Below are 14,235 nucleotides of genomic sequence, written 5' to 3'. Positions count from 1 at the left end.
ATACAGGTGGATACAGAACTGTCTCAAAGGTAGAAGACAGAGGGGTGGTGGTGGTGGAGAGTTGTTTTTCAGATTGGAAGCCTCTGGCCAGTGGAGTGCCACAAGGATCAGTGTTGGGTCCACTATTTGTCATTTTATATAAACGATTTGGATGTGAGCATAAGAGGTACAGTTAGTAAGTTTGCAGATGACACCAAAATTGGAGGCGTAGTGGACAGCAAAGTAAGTTAGCTCAGATTACAACGGGATCTTGATCAGATGGGCCAGTAGGCTGAGAAGTGGCAGATAGAGTTTAATTTAGATAAATGCGAGGTGCTACGTTTTGGGAAAGCAAATCTTAGCAAGACTTCTACACCTTAATGGTAAGGTCCTAGGGAGTGTTGCTGAACAAAGAGACCTTGGAGTGTAGATTCATAGCTCCTTGAAAGTGGAGTTGCAGGTAGATAGGATAGCAAAGGTGGCATTTGGTATGCTTTTCTTTATTGGTCAGAATATTGAGTACAGGAGTTGTGAGGTCATGTTGCGGCTGTACAGGACATTGGTTAGGCCACTGTTGGAATATTGCATGCAATCCTGGTCTCCTTCCTATCGGAAAGATGTTGTGAAACTTGAAAGAGTTCAGAAAAGATTTACAAGGATGTTGCCAGGGTTGGAGGATTTGAGCTATAGGGAGAGGCTGAACAGGCTGGGGCTGTTTTCCCTGGAGCATCGGAAGCTGAATTTTGATCTTACATAGAACATAGAAGAATACAGTGCAGTACAGGCCCTTTGGCCCTCGATGTTGCACCGATCCAAGCCCACCTTACCTACACTAGCCCACTATCCTCCATATGCCTATCTGATGCCCGCTTAAATGCCTATAAAGAGGGAGAGTCCACCACTGCTACTGGCAGGGCATTCCATGAACTCACGACCCGCTGAGTAAAGAACCTACCCCTAACATCTGTCCTGTACCTACCACCCCTTAATTTAAAGCTATGCCCCCCTTGTAATAGCTGACTCCATACGTGGAAAATGGTTCTCACGGTCAACCCTATCTAAACCCCTAATCACCTTGTACACCTCTATCAAGTCACCCCTAAACCTTCTTTTCTCCAATGAAAACAACCCCAAATGCCTCAGTCTTTCCTCATACGATCTTCCTACCATACCAGGCAACATCCTGGTAAACCTCCTCTGTACCCGTTCCAGTGCCTCCACATCCATCCTATAGTATGGTGACCAAAACTGCACACAATACTCCAGATGAGTCCGCACCAGAGTCTTATACAACTGCAACATGACCTCAGGACTCCGGAACTCAATTCCTCTACCAATAAAAGCCAGTATGGCATATGCCTCCTTCACCGCACTATTTACCTGGGTGGCAACTTTCAAAGATCTCTGTACATGGACACCAAGATCCCTCTGCTCATCCACACTACCAAGTATTCGGCCATTAGCCTAGTACCCCAGCTTTTTGTTACTCTTACCAAAGTGAATCACCTCACACTTAGCTACATTGAACTCCATTTGCCACCTTTCTGCCCAGCTCTGCAGCTTATCTATATCCCGCTGTAACTTGCCACATCCTTTCTCACTGTCAACAACTCCTCCGACTTTCGTATCATCCGCAAACTTGCTCACCCCACCTTCTAACCCCTCCTCCAGGTCATTTATAAAAATGACAAACAGCAATGGTCCCAAAACAGATCCTTGCGGAACACCGCTAGTAAGGGCACTCCAAGATGAACCTTTACCATCAACTACTACCCTCTGTCGTCTTCCAGCCAGCCAATTCCTAATCCAAACCTCCCAACTCATCCTCAATGCCATATCTCCGTATTTTTTGCAGTAGCCTACCATGGGGAACCTTATCAAACGCCTTACTAAAATCCATATACACCACATCTACCGCTTTCCCCTCGTCTACCTCCTTAGTCACCTTCTCAAAGAATTCAATAAGGTTTGTGAGGCACGACCTGCCCTTCACAATACCATGCTGACCATCCTTGATCACATTATTCTGATCCAGATGTTCATAAATCCTATCCCTTACAATTCTCTCCAAGACTTTGCCCACAACAGAAGTGAGACTCACCGGCCTATAGTTACTAGGGTTATTCCCTACTCCCCTTCTTAAACAAGGGAACCACATTTGCTAGCCTCCAGTCTTCTGGCACTACTCCTGTAGACAATGAGGACATAAAAATCAAGGCCAATGGCTCTGCAATCTCCTCCCTTGCTTCCCAGAGAATCCTGGGATAAATGCCATCAGGCCCAGGGGACTTATCTATTTTCACCCTTTCCAGAATTTCCAACACCTCTTCCCTACATACCTCAAAGCCATCCATTCTACTTAATTGTGACTCAATATTCACATCAGCAACAATGTCCTGTTCCTGAGTGAATACTGATGAAAAGTATTCATTCAGTGTCTCCCCAATCTCTTCAGCCTCCACACGCAAATTCCCACTACTATCCTTGACTGGACCTATTCCTATCCTAGTCATTCTTTTATTCCTGATTATCTTATAGAGGCTTACAAAATTATGAGGGGCATGGATAGGATATATGGACCAAGTCTTTTCCCTGGGGTCGAGGAGTCCAGAACTAGAGGGCATAGGTTTAGGGTGAGAGGAGAAAGATATAAAAGAGACCTAAGGGGCAACTTTTTTACAGCAGGGGGTGATACATGTATGGAATGAGCTGCCAGAAGAAGTGGTGAAGGATAGTAAAATTGCATCATTTTAAAAGGCATCTGGATAGGTATAGGAGTAGGAAGAGTTTGGAGGGATATTGGCCGGGTGCTGTCAGGTGGGACTAGGTTAGGTTGGGATATCTGTTCAGCATGGATAAGTTGGACCAAAGTGTCTGTTTCAGTGCTGTATATCTCTTTGACTCTATAACGTGATGGATAAATAAACCAGGCATTAATCAGCCATCAGTTGTTTGTAAATAAGGAATCAGTATATCAGTCGGTTGTTAGTTTTGTGGACTATTGGGTTGTTTGAACTCTGATTTCTTCAGGACTGTTTTAAAAGTGAAGTTGTAATGAAGGACCATAATTGAAATTTTAATCTTTCTTTCTCTTTCAGAATTTGACAATGGTATGTATTTGATGCTTTGGTTAGTTTTCAGAATTTGCAACAAAATGCATAAAGCTTTAAAAGAGCTATTTAAGAGAAGCTCATCAAGCATTAATCATAATTGACTGTGATTTGGAGAGGCCAGAGTTGGACTAGATTGGTCGAAGTCAGAAGTCTCACAACATCAGGTTATAATCCGGCAGGTTTATTTGAAATCATAAACGTTTGGAACACTGCTCCTTTGTCAGGTGAAGTGGATTACCTGATGAAGGAGCAGTGCTCCAAAAATCTAAGATTTCAAATAAATCTGTTGGACTATAAACTGGTGTCATGTGACTTCATATTTGACCAGCAATGGAATTGTTGTATTATTTCTTCCAACATGTAGGTTTTGAGGGGAGGAGTGAGGAGAGTAAGTTATCCTTTGTATAGATTTCCAGAAAGCAATAAATTAGAATGTCTGCATAAAAAGAGAAATGATCACATACAAAGCAGATAACAATGTTTTGAATGTATCTTGCATTGGCAGAAAGTGACCAGTGAGCTAAATCAGCCATAGTTGTTGGGAATATACCACTCCTATCCATGATCTGTGCTTCACATTAAGAGAAGGGTTCCTAGTTGGTCTGTTGAGGCCAAACCACTCAAAAAGGATTCAATCAAAATAGTTAATGAAGAAGCACAGTACTTGAGAATCCAAATACCTAGATCATTGAATGTCATAATCGGGTAGAGAAATACTAGAGTGGCATGCTAGGCTCTATAGCTGGATGACCAGAATTCAATGTTAGAGATGTTGAACCACAACTATCCCAAATTCCTGATTAAATCACACCCTTGGAAACCTGTTCAGGTCTGGGCACCCCACCTTTAGGAAAGTTATATTGATCTGAGATGGAGTATGGTGTACTATTACCAGAATGATAAATGATTCCAATGATTAATTCTGTGGACTGAATACATATGCTAGTATTGTAATCCTGAGAATGTTATGGACTATTTTGATCAAGGTTCCCAAGGTACTAATTGGAACTGATTCAGTGAATGAAGAGAAATGGTTTCCACGGTGGGGGGGGGGGGGTGGGGACTTAAAGGTTTGGGAAAGCAGTTGTCAAATTAAAGCCAGGCTTTTGAGTAAAATTAAGAAGTGATTTTAAATGTAATTGGAAGTGGAGCTTTACAACTCTCCTCCAAAAATGTCAATAAGCTCTGGGTTAATTGTTGATTCTAAATCTGACCTGGTTGGATTTTTGCTAAAAGCTATTGAAGAATACGGTGTAAAGGAAAGTACATCGAGCTACGTTGCTGATGGCCATGTAATGGCCAATCAGGGTCGAGAGCAGTGTTCCTACTGACTTAGATTAAATCTATGTAGACCTTAACAGCAGTGACTTCTGGAACCGGAAGTCAATGCTGTAAATGACATTGGCATACCAATCCTCGTGCCCGCACCTTCAGAGTGACAACTGTACAGCTTTGAGGGAGTAGTGCTTGGGGGTCTTAATGACCATCTATTGTTCCTGCATTCCTATGGCATGAACAAGGAAAATGAATCTGGAGATAAGTGAATGGCAATTGCAGTTCACTGTAAAATACACAATTACAGGAAAAAAAATGGATAAATTCAAATGTTACATTTCTCAATGCAGTTGGAGTGAAGGGATCAAAGTGTGCACGTGTATATATTCTCGGTTGAGTGTATAGTTGTTTATTCTAAAAATAATTCAATATGACTATGCATAAATTAGAATGAACCTTAACAAAGAGATGATTAATCCAGTTCAGGGGTGTTTAATGTGTATGGGTGTGCAGAGTATATGCTAGCCCTGGGCACCGTAAGGTTACCAAGAGATATCAGAGATGAAGAGTGAACTCTAAAGTTCTAGCAGTTAGAAATCTTAGGTTGTGGAGAGTTTCGTAAGAAGTCCAAAATGATAAAAGGAGTTGAAAGGTAAACATTAATTATTGTGGAACTTCTTAATCCACTGCCATACATGGTGTTATTGTTAGTCTCTTATACACACAACAGGGGTCTCAGTAACTTTGATTAATTTTGTTTATTCAAACAGCCTCGAAGATAGAGTCTTAGAATGGCTAAACAGAATTCTATCTAATACACTTTCCTGGCTATGACTGACCTTTGTTCAGTACATTTTTTTTTATTTGTTCACTGAGGGTGTTGCATTTATTGCCCAGAGGGGAGTTAAGTGTCAACTACATTGGTGTGGGTATGGAGTCATATGCAGGCTGGATCAGATAAGGATGGCAGTTTCTTCCTGAAAAGGCATTAGTGAACTAGATGGGCTTTTTCTGACAATCAACCATGGTTTCATGGTCATCATTAGACTTTTAGTTCTATAGCTCATAACTTATGGCTCAATAATGTAGCAATTAATACCTTCACTGTTCTTATTTCTTGAAGATTTAGTTGCTGATACTAACTCATCAAAACCTCTTTAAGTCCTATATTGCTTGGACCATAAGAACTGGATGGCTCCCTCTTATGCTCCAAGTCTTTCTCTACCTCTAAGGAGATAATCTTAACATCTGCACTGGGCAGGTAACACAACCTACTGGACTCGTGCTGTTGGCTACAGAGATCTCTGTCTTTTCCCCCTAATTATAATGTTTTCTACTAAAATTAAATTTCTTTTTAATTCCCTTATTGGAGAGTTACCTGCACTGTGATGCCATGGTCAGTTGGTTCTCTCATCCTGCGGTCCACACACTCAAGGAACCTTGAAGCTGTTGGATAATTGCAAAAGCTGAGACTCCTGTATTACTACATGCTGGAGGTTGTAATCTACATGTTAAGGCAGCACAGTGGTTCAGTGGTCAGCACTGCTGCCTCACAAGTGCCAGGGACCCAGGTTCGATTCCAACCTCTGACAACTGTCTGTGAAGTTCGCAAGTTCTCCTGTTGCTCCAGTTCCTCCCGCAATCCAAAGATGGGCATGTTAGGTGAATTGGCTGTGCAAAATTGCCCTTGGTGTTTAGGGATGAGTAGATTAGGGATGAGTAATATAGGGTAGGGGGGGGATGGGTCTGAGTGGATTACTCTTTAGAGTGTCAGTGTGGACTTGTTGGGCTGAAGGGCCTGTTCCTACACTGTAGTGATTCTATCCTATGATTCTGGATCTCTACCCCGGCCTCAATCATCATTATGTTTTTCTGTCCCTGACTAGAGACCAAATATGAAATACCTACCATCAAGATTAGATTAGATTACCTACAGTGTATTGGCTCAACAAGTCCACACTGACCCTTTGAAGAGTAACCTACCCAGCCCCATTTCCCTCTGAATAATGCACCTATCGCTCTGGCCAATTTAGCACCGGAGCATCCGGAGGAAGCCCACGCAGACACTGGGAGAATGTGCAAACTCCACACAGACAGTCGCCCGAGACTGGATTTGAACCCAGGTCCCTGGCGCTGTGAGGCAGCAGTGCTAACCACTGAGCCATTGTGCCGACCCTTTCTTTTCACCCAGGACACACATCCCTAGACATTCCGGGACAATTTACCATGGCCAATCCACCTAACCTGTATATCTTTGAACTCTGGGTAGAAATTGGAGCACCCAATGGGAACGCAAGGAGACATAGCCAAAACATGCAAACTCTACAGTCACTCAAGGCTGGAATTGAACCTGGGTTGTAGGTACTGTGAGGCAGCAGTGCTAACCACTGTGTCACCATGCCATCCCAAGGGTGCCCCTGCATTTTGGAACAAAGTATCTGGGTACTTTCCCCTTCCTAATGTATCACTGTCATCAGCTTTGAGCTGAGGTCCCCAGAGTTTCAGAAACTCGCTGCGTATCTAGTCTCTGATATGCATACTGCTGCTTACCAGCTCTCAACACATCATTTCCGCTGTCGTCTTTATGATGTTTAATTTATCATTCAGTTATCTGCAGTGACACCAAATAAGTTAACTGGTTAAATATTTTTATCGCCCAAGTATCAGTTTAAACTACTGTCATGATTAGAAAGATAAAACCTTAAAAGTAATCAATCACTCACCTGTTCTACATATTAGCTTAAGAAGAGCTTATTCAAGAAATTCCCATCTGCAGCAAGCACCCCAGTTTGCCTTCATACGGTGCCACATTTAGGTATTATTGCACTGCACTTCCACACTTTGGATAAGATGCAAGTAGCATTCAAACCACATGTGGCAGGCAGTTACCACTTCCAGAAGACAGCACCTCCCTCAATGTAGAGTAGTATTTTTATTATTGACTTCACTACCAACATCCTGATACTCAGTACTGACCAGAAACTCAATTAGACTACCTCCTATAAATTCAATGGCTCTTACAAATTAAAGGCTGAATACTGTGAGTGGTATACTTCCTTATTCCCAAAAGCCTGTCCAAATCCTTCAAAGTGTAGGCTATTTATCTGCTCCAAAACAGATGTAGCAATACTCAATAGCATTGGAGTCAAAGTAGTCAGCTTTATCAGCACCCCAACCACTGCCTAAAATATCTAACTGCTCCACCACTGGCATTCAGTTAATATGCAAGGAATCTAGAAGGAGATGTACAATAGCTCATCATCAAGCATCTGCCAATTCCAGAATTTCCACTACATAGAAGCACAAAAAGATCAGCTACAGAGACCAGCAATAAGGTCAGAGTTGAGAAAAATTGTAGATAAACAGAATTGAAGGCTCTTTATCTGAATGCATGCAACATTTCAGGCTAACTAGAAATTAGAGTTGATGTCAAATTGAAAGGAAAAAATATAGAATGTTAGAACTTTGCAAAGTTTACAGGTACCCCAGAAGACTGGGGAAAATTTAGAAATAATCAAAGGTTGACTTTGAAATTGGAGTTTGAGATATAACTGGCATGAGTGTAAAAATAAACAGTGAAATGTACATGTATATAAAAAGGATGTAAGTATTCAAAATAAGTGGATATGCCTTTATAGTGTGAGACTGGGGAGTTAACAGTGGGGTTGAAAATGTGTTGCTGGAAAAGCGCAGCAGGTCAGGCAGCATCCAAGAAGCAGGAGAATCGACGTTTCGGGCATGAGCCCTTCTTCAGGAATGAGGAAAGTGTGTCCAGCAGGCTAAGATAAAAGGTAGGGAGGAGGCACTTGGGGGAAGGGCGTTGGAAATGTGATGGGTGGAAGGAGGTTAAGGTGAGGATGATAGGCCGGAGTGGGGGTAGGGGCGGAGAGGTCAGGAAGAAGATTGCAGGTTCGGAAGGTGGTGCTGAGTTCGAGGGTTGGGACTGAGACAAGATGGGGGGAGGGGAAATGAGGAAACTGGAGAAATCAGAGTTCATCCCTGTGGTTGGAGGGTTCCTAGGCAGAAGATGAGGCGCTCTTCCTCCAGCTGACATGTTGCTATGGTCTGGCGATGGAGGAGTCCAAGGACCTGCATGTCTTTGGTGGAGTGGGAGGGGGAGTTGAAGTGTTGAGCCACGGGCTGGTTGGTCCGGGTGTCCCAGAGGTGTTCTCTGAAACGTTCCGCAAGCAGGCGGCCTGTCTCCCCATTATAGAGGAGGCCGCAGTGGATGCAGTAAATGATGTGTGTGGAGGTGCAGGTGAATTTGTGGCGTATATGGAAGGATCCTTGGGGCCTTAGAGGGAAGTCAGGGGGGAGGTGTGGGCGCAAGTTTTGTATTTCTTGCGGTTGCAGGGGAAGGTGCTGGGAGTGGAGGTTGGGTTGGTGGGGGGTGTGGACCTGACGAGGGAGTCACGGAGGAAGTTGTCTTTTCGGAACGCTGATGGGGGAGGGGAGGGAAATATATCCCTGGTGGTGGGGTCCGTTTGGAGATGGCGAAAATGATGACGGATCATACAACGTATATAGAGGTTGGTGGGCTGGTAGGTGAGGACCAATGGGGTTCTGTCCCGGTGGCAGTTGGAGGGGCAGTGCTCAAGGGCGGAGGAGCGGGAAGTGGAGGAGATGCGGTGGAGATCATCGTCAACCTCGTCTGGGGGGAAGTTGTGGTCTTTGAAGAAAGAGGCCATCTGGGTGGTTCAGTATTGGAACTGGTCCTCCTGGGAGCAGATGCGGCGGAGACAAAGGAATTGGGAATATGGGATGGCGTTTTTACAGGGGGCAGGGTAGGAGGAGTTGTAGTCTAGGTAGCTGTGGGAATCTGTCGGTTTATAGTAAATGTCCGTGTTGATTCGGTCGCCCGAGATAAAAATGGAGAGGTCTAAGAAGGGGAGGGAGGAGTCGTCAGGATTATAGAAGTATGGCAGCAGGATAATCAAGGCTGGGAATTAAATAATTAGGGGTATTCACTATTTAGGAAAGGCAAAAACAAATTAAAAGGAATGGATTGCATTGCTAGTTAAAGAGAAAATTAATGTAATCATGAGAAATGATGTTAGCTCCAATAATGTAGAATTTGTGCCTTTGGGCAGAGCTGGAGACACCAAGGGGCCAAAAAAACATGAGTGGGAGTCGAACATAGACACTCAAACTGTAGGGTGATGTGAGAGATGCAAGCAATAAAGGTACATCTGTAATTATAGATGACATGAATCTGTATATAGATGAGGCAAGTCAAATTAGTAATAACAATCCTGTTGAGAAATTCCAGGAGTGTGTATAGGATGGCTTTCTCGATCAGTGCCTGTTATATGCACAACTTCATCTTTCATTTGTCTTTCTTAATAATTGTATGCAGGCTTAACTTACAACACAGAAGGTAAAAACAATGACTCCAGATGCTGGAAACCAGATTTTAGATTAGTAGTGCTGGAAGAGCACAGCAGTTCAGGCAGCATCCGAGGAGCAGTAAAATCGATGTTTCGGGCAAAAGCCCTTTCAACACAGAAGTCTGAGAAGAATCAAGAGAAACACAAAATCAAATACCAAGCAATTGATCAATTAATGCCATTTCCATTGTACTTAAGAGTCTATTGGTGGGTAGATTTAGGGGGAGATAAGAAAGAGAAGTCTAAAGAAAGTATTGCAAAACTGAACCATCAAAGAATGGCAAACTTCTGTCAATTAGGGTTGGAGGGTTCCTAGGCAGAAGATGAGGCGCTCTTCCTCCAGCCAATGAACTAGAAAAATCACACTATGATAATATGTTTCATTCACTGAGAGAGATGCTGACAAATATGTCCATGAGGTTTTCTTGATGTTATGAGCAGGGTAAAACCCATTGAAGAGATCTGTATAGTGAGTTGTGAGAGAGGTGGATGCAATAGAACCCAAAATGTATTGTTAATGCTACTGTTTTGTTACCAACACTGAAGAGCAACAAAACAAGATTGCTCTGCACACTTAAGTGAGTGTGACTAAGGACCAAAGAATAAATGACTAAAGAAGGAGGAGAAAATTAAAATGCAAGGTTTTTTTAAAAATCTACTTTGAAGATAACATGTCTAACATGATGTTTTTACCTTGGACATAAATACTTTTAAAGGTGAAGACAGGAAGTACATTTGTACAAATAATTTTCAATGTTAGAATGTTGGGAAAGAGCCCATTGTGATATATAAATGTGAAAATTATAACACCTAACAGGGTTAGCTCAGAAGATCTGTTACTGTTGTTTCTTCTAACCTACAACTTTATGGAAGCTACATCCAGGTAATTTCATGGAAGAATTTCTTCTCTATACAGTGCTAATTGACAGTTATGAAAAATGCTAGAAGTTGATCATTAGGTAAAAGATTGAAAGCAGCAAACACTCCTTTTCTTGTCAATTACTGAACAATGCAGTATGAACAGTAGATGTGTCTGTTTTTATTTTTGCTTGAGGAAGTTTGTGTTTTGTCTAATTTACTTATTCTAGTGTGTGGCTAACATTTGCTCTAATTATTGTAGTCAGTGATTCACATTTATATTTGGACTGCTCAATTTGAACATAGAAATAAATATTGGGCTGTTATGCTGAAACAACAATTTTCAGTACAATGGAATCTTGATTATCCACAAGGAGGAGAAAGCCTGACTCCTGCACCACCTCGTGGATGATAAAAGTTGGTGCATACCTGAGTGCTTGGTTTGAGACATTTCAAATCCTGATTTTATTATCTAATCAAACTTACAGCATGTGAAAATAAAAGTCATATAATGCCATTTTAAAACTGTTTGTGAAATACATTGCAGTGAAAATTTGATTTTCTGGATAGTGATTTAATTGAGGTTTTTAGGATGTTGGAAATTTTGTTCATTTGGGGGTAACCGGGTTAGCATTTATTACCTATTCCTAATTGCCCCTTATATAGTGGTGAGTTTCCTTCTTACACTGAAAAGACTGCAACAGTTTATCTACATCCATGATGTTTTTAAGGAGGAAGTTCCAAAATTTTTACCCAGTGACACTGAAAAAATGGCAGTATATTTCCAAGTCACGATGGATACCCACGGTATTTATATGGCTAGTTCAGTTTCATTGATAACCCTTCAGATTTTATACTGGAGGATTCAGCAATAGTAATGCCACTGAATGTGAACGATGATAGTTGGATTCTGCTTTGTTGGTGACCATCATTGCCTGGCGCTTGTGTGGCATAAATGTTATTTGACACTCATCAGCCCATTGGAAGAGTACAGATAAGGAGCAACTGTTTTCTATGGCGGGGAGCTCTTGGCAAAGAGTACTTTAAATCAGACTCCACTAATCGAAAGAGAAGTAAAAACACTTTCATGCAAAGGTTGTTAGAAATGTGGCATCCTCTCCCACAAGAATCATTAAAACTCAATGACTTTAAGTCAGAATTTGGTAGAGATGCTCATGAAGTGATATGGAGTCAAGACTGGTATATAAAGATCAGAAGCAGATCAGCTATGATCTCCTTAAATGAGAGAGATGAATTGACTACTCTTGTTCCTATGAAAATCGCTGAAAAGCTCTGAATTTCAGATGCATGAATACTAACTTTTATGTGATACTGGACAATCAGATAATTACAATAAATTCATGTATTCTGGCATAAACCGGGTTCATATGGTGTTAGTAAATCAGAAATGTCTATTGTAATTCAGGGTAATCATAGGAATAGATTGAAAACATGTACTTCAACTTGTAGGTGCTTACAGCTTCTTCAATTCTGATACTTTTCAGTGGAGAAACTGCTTCAACCTTTAACTGGTGCTTTTATAATCACTAGAAGTTGAAAACATCAGTATTTTGTACAGTAATAGTGACGCCTGGGGAGGATATCAGAAATTATGGTTGTGGAATAGCAAGTAATGCAAAATTTCATAGAGTCCCTACAATGCAGAAAGAGTGCAGCGGACTGTCAAGTTTGCATCAACCCTCCAAAGAGAATATCCCACTTCAATTATCTCTCACCACCTGAAGAAATGGGTTCAGAGGCTAACAGGCACATTGTATTCCCCAAATCCAATGTTGGTAGTATATGTAGAATTAGTAAAACCTTTGGCAAAATAGGACATTAGAAAATACCAGAGAAGGTAGAATTGAGAGGATAGAAAACTGGATTCCAGTGTACAAAATAAGCTAGGAGTTGAGGGCTATTTTTATATTGTGTATATGTGTGAGTGCATATCTCTACATTGGTGTTACTTTTGTTCACTGTATTAATTAAGTAGATAGAGATCTAACAAAAATACTGACCTGCTCCTGCCCGGTCACAGTTTTACCAGCAAAAGGAGCTGTTAAACAACCCCACCCCACCCCAACCCATTTCTGCAAATCCCCAATGAGTAGTTTATCCTAGCACCTGCCATCACTCATTCATATGCTGCAACAGCCTGCCCTGTCTAGTTACCTCTAATTTACTCCTCACTTCAGTTTTAGCTCCTCGCCTTCGGAAATCAGATGCAATCTTTGAAGTAGCCACTGTTGTGCTGATGGTATGCTAAGGCAAGAAAGATGCCAATCATTTTAATTGGTCAACCACTCTCAGGATCTTTCTCCCAGCTTGAGGAGAAAGTCTCACCACTACACAGTCAATCCCTCTCTAAATATTAAGTGGCTATAGGGTGAGCTATCAGAGCAAGGACATACTCACCCCTGACTTTTAAACCATGATAGTGTAGAGATACCACCGCTGTATTAAATGTAATCCACTGTGGTAATGTCGCAACAGACTGTTTATATATAGTTCAGCATTTGTGCATTTTGTGCAAATAGGTCTGAAGCTAATGTTCAATGTCATAGTAACTACACTATGAAGAAAATATTCACATTTAAGTTGAGGAATGATGTAACCAGTTTCATTGGAAGCACTTACTTATTTTAGATCCCAGGCTTTCCATTTTTGGGGGAGTTTCTTTCGGTTTACCAACTTAAAAATCTTCCTTATAATAGTGTAAAACTAAAAGCTATAACTAACAAGGGATTATGGTTCACACTTCTTTAGTGTACTGTTAACGGCAAAGAAATCTGTGATTAAAAAGCCAAGCTTGAGGATGCAGAAAATGCATTTTATTTATTACAGTACCTTCCTCTCAGAAGAGTGAGAGATTTAGAGAAATTGGAAAAAGTCATAATTAAAAAGTAAAACATTCAGCTTGACTTTCTAAAGGCTGCACATTCTGTGCTTCATTAAAGAATATAGTGATCACTTACCACTGTCTATTGCAACACTCGATACACTTTATGTACTTTTTTTGTCATTGTACCTTTTGGTGTAGATTTCAAAGGTTTTATAGAGACTTCTTTACTGTTAAATAAATGAAATCGCCTCTGGGATTATGTAGACCTCAGATAATGAGGGCACAAAACATCTATCTGTCTTCCTCAACCAAGGATACTTTCAGTGACAATATTTGTTGTGACCTAGTAGCTAATTCTATGAAATTCCTTTGTTTATGAATTATGATATTCTAAATCTCTCCGAATCCATGAGAAACTGTTCAAAGGCTTCAAAATGTTTCTATGTTGGAAAATTAAGATTGATTTGTAATAGCATTGAACGATTGACATGTATAAATAGACTGTCAGTGAATATTTCAAGATTAAGGAGCACAAGAATTGCTAACAGTACAAGGCAAAGCTGAAATATCTATTTAGGTACTCAGAATCCAAATGTGATTAAAACTTTTAAAATATGGAGGATGCATGGTTAATATTTTGTTTGATCCAGATCTATGTAGAAAAATGCATTTTCTCCATTGTTCATTTAGACTTTGTAGGTAAATTGTCTTTTGATCTGTACCCCATAAAACACCAGACAATTAGTGTATCACATAAAGCTCTGTTTATATACCAAAC

At 41.0% G+C, this 14,235-nt stretch overlaps 1 protein-coding gene across 9 annotated transcripts in view; it reads left to right on the top strand.

Moving 5' to 3' along the window:
* Positions 1-14,235, top strand: part of wdfy3 (WD repeat and FYVE domain containing 3) — a 406,146-nt gene that overhangs the window by 271,264 nt on the left and 120,647 nt on the right. The window lies entirely within an intron of this gene.

The sequence above is a fragment of the Chiloscyllium punctatum genome, chromosome 1, assembly GCF_047496795.1.
Source record: "Chiloscyllium punctatum isolate Juve2018m chromosome 1, sChiPun1.3, whole genome shotgun sequence".
Classification (NCBI taxonomy): domain Eukaryota; kingdom Metazoa; phylum Chordata; class Chondrichthyes; order Orectolobiformes; family Hemiscylliidae; genus Chiloscyllium; species Chiloscyllium punctatum.
This window is presented reverse-complemented; position numbering and strand designations above follow the sequence as displayed.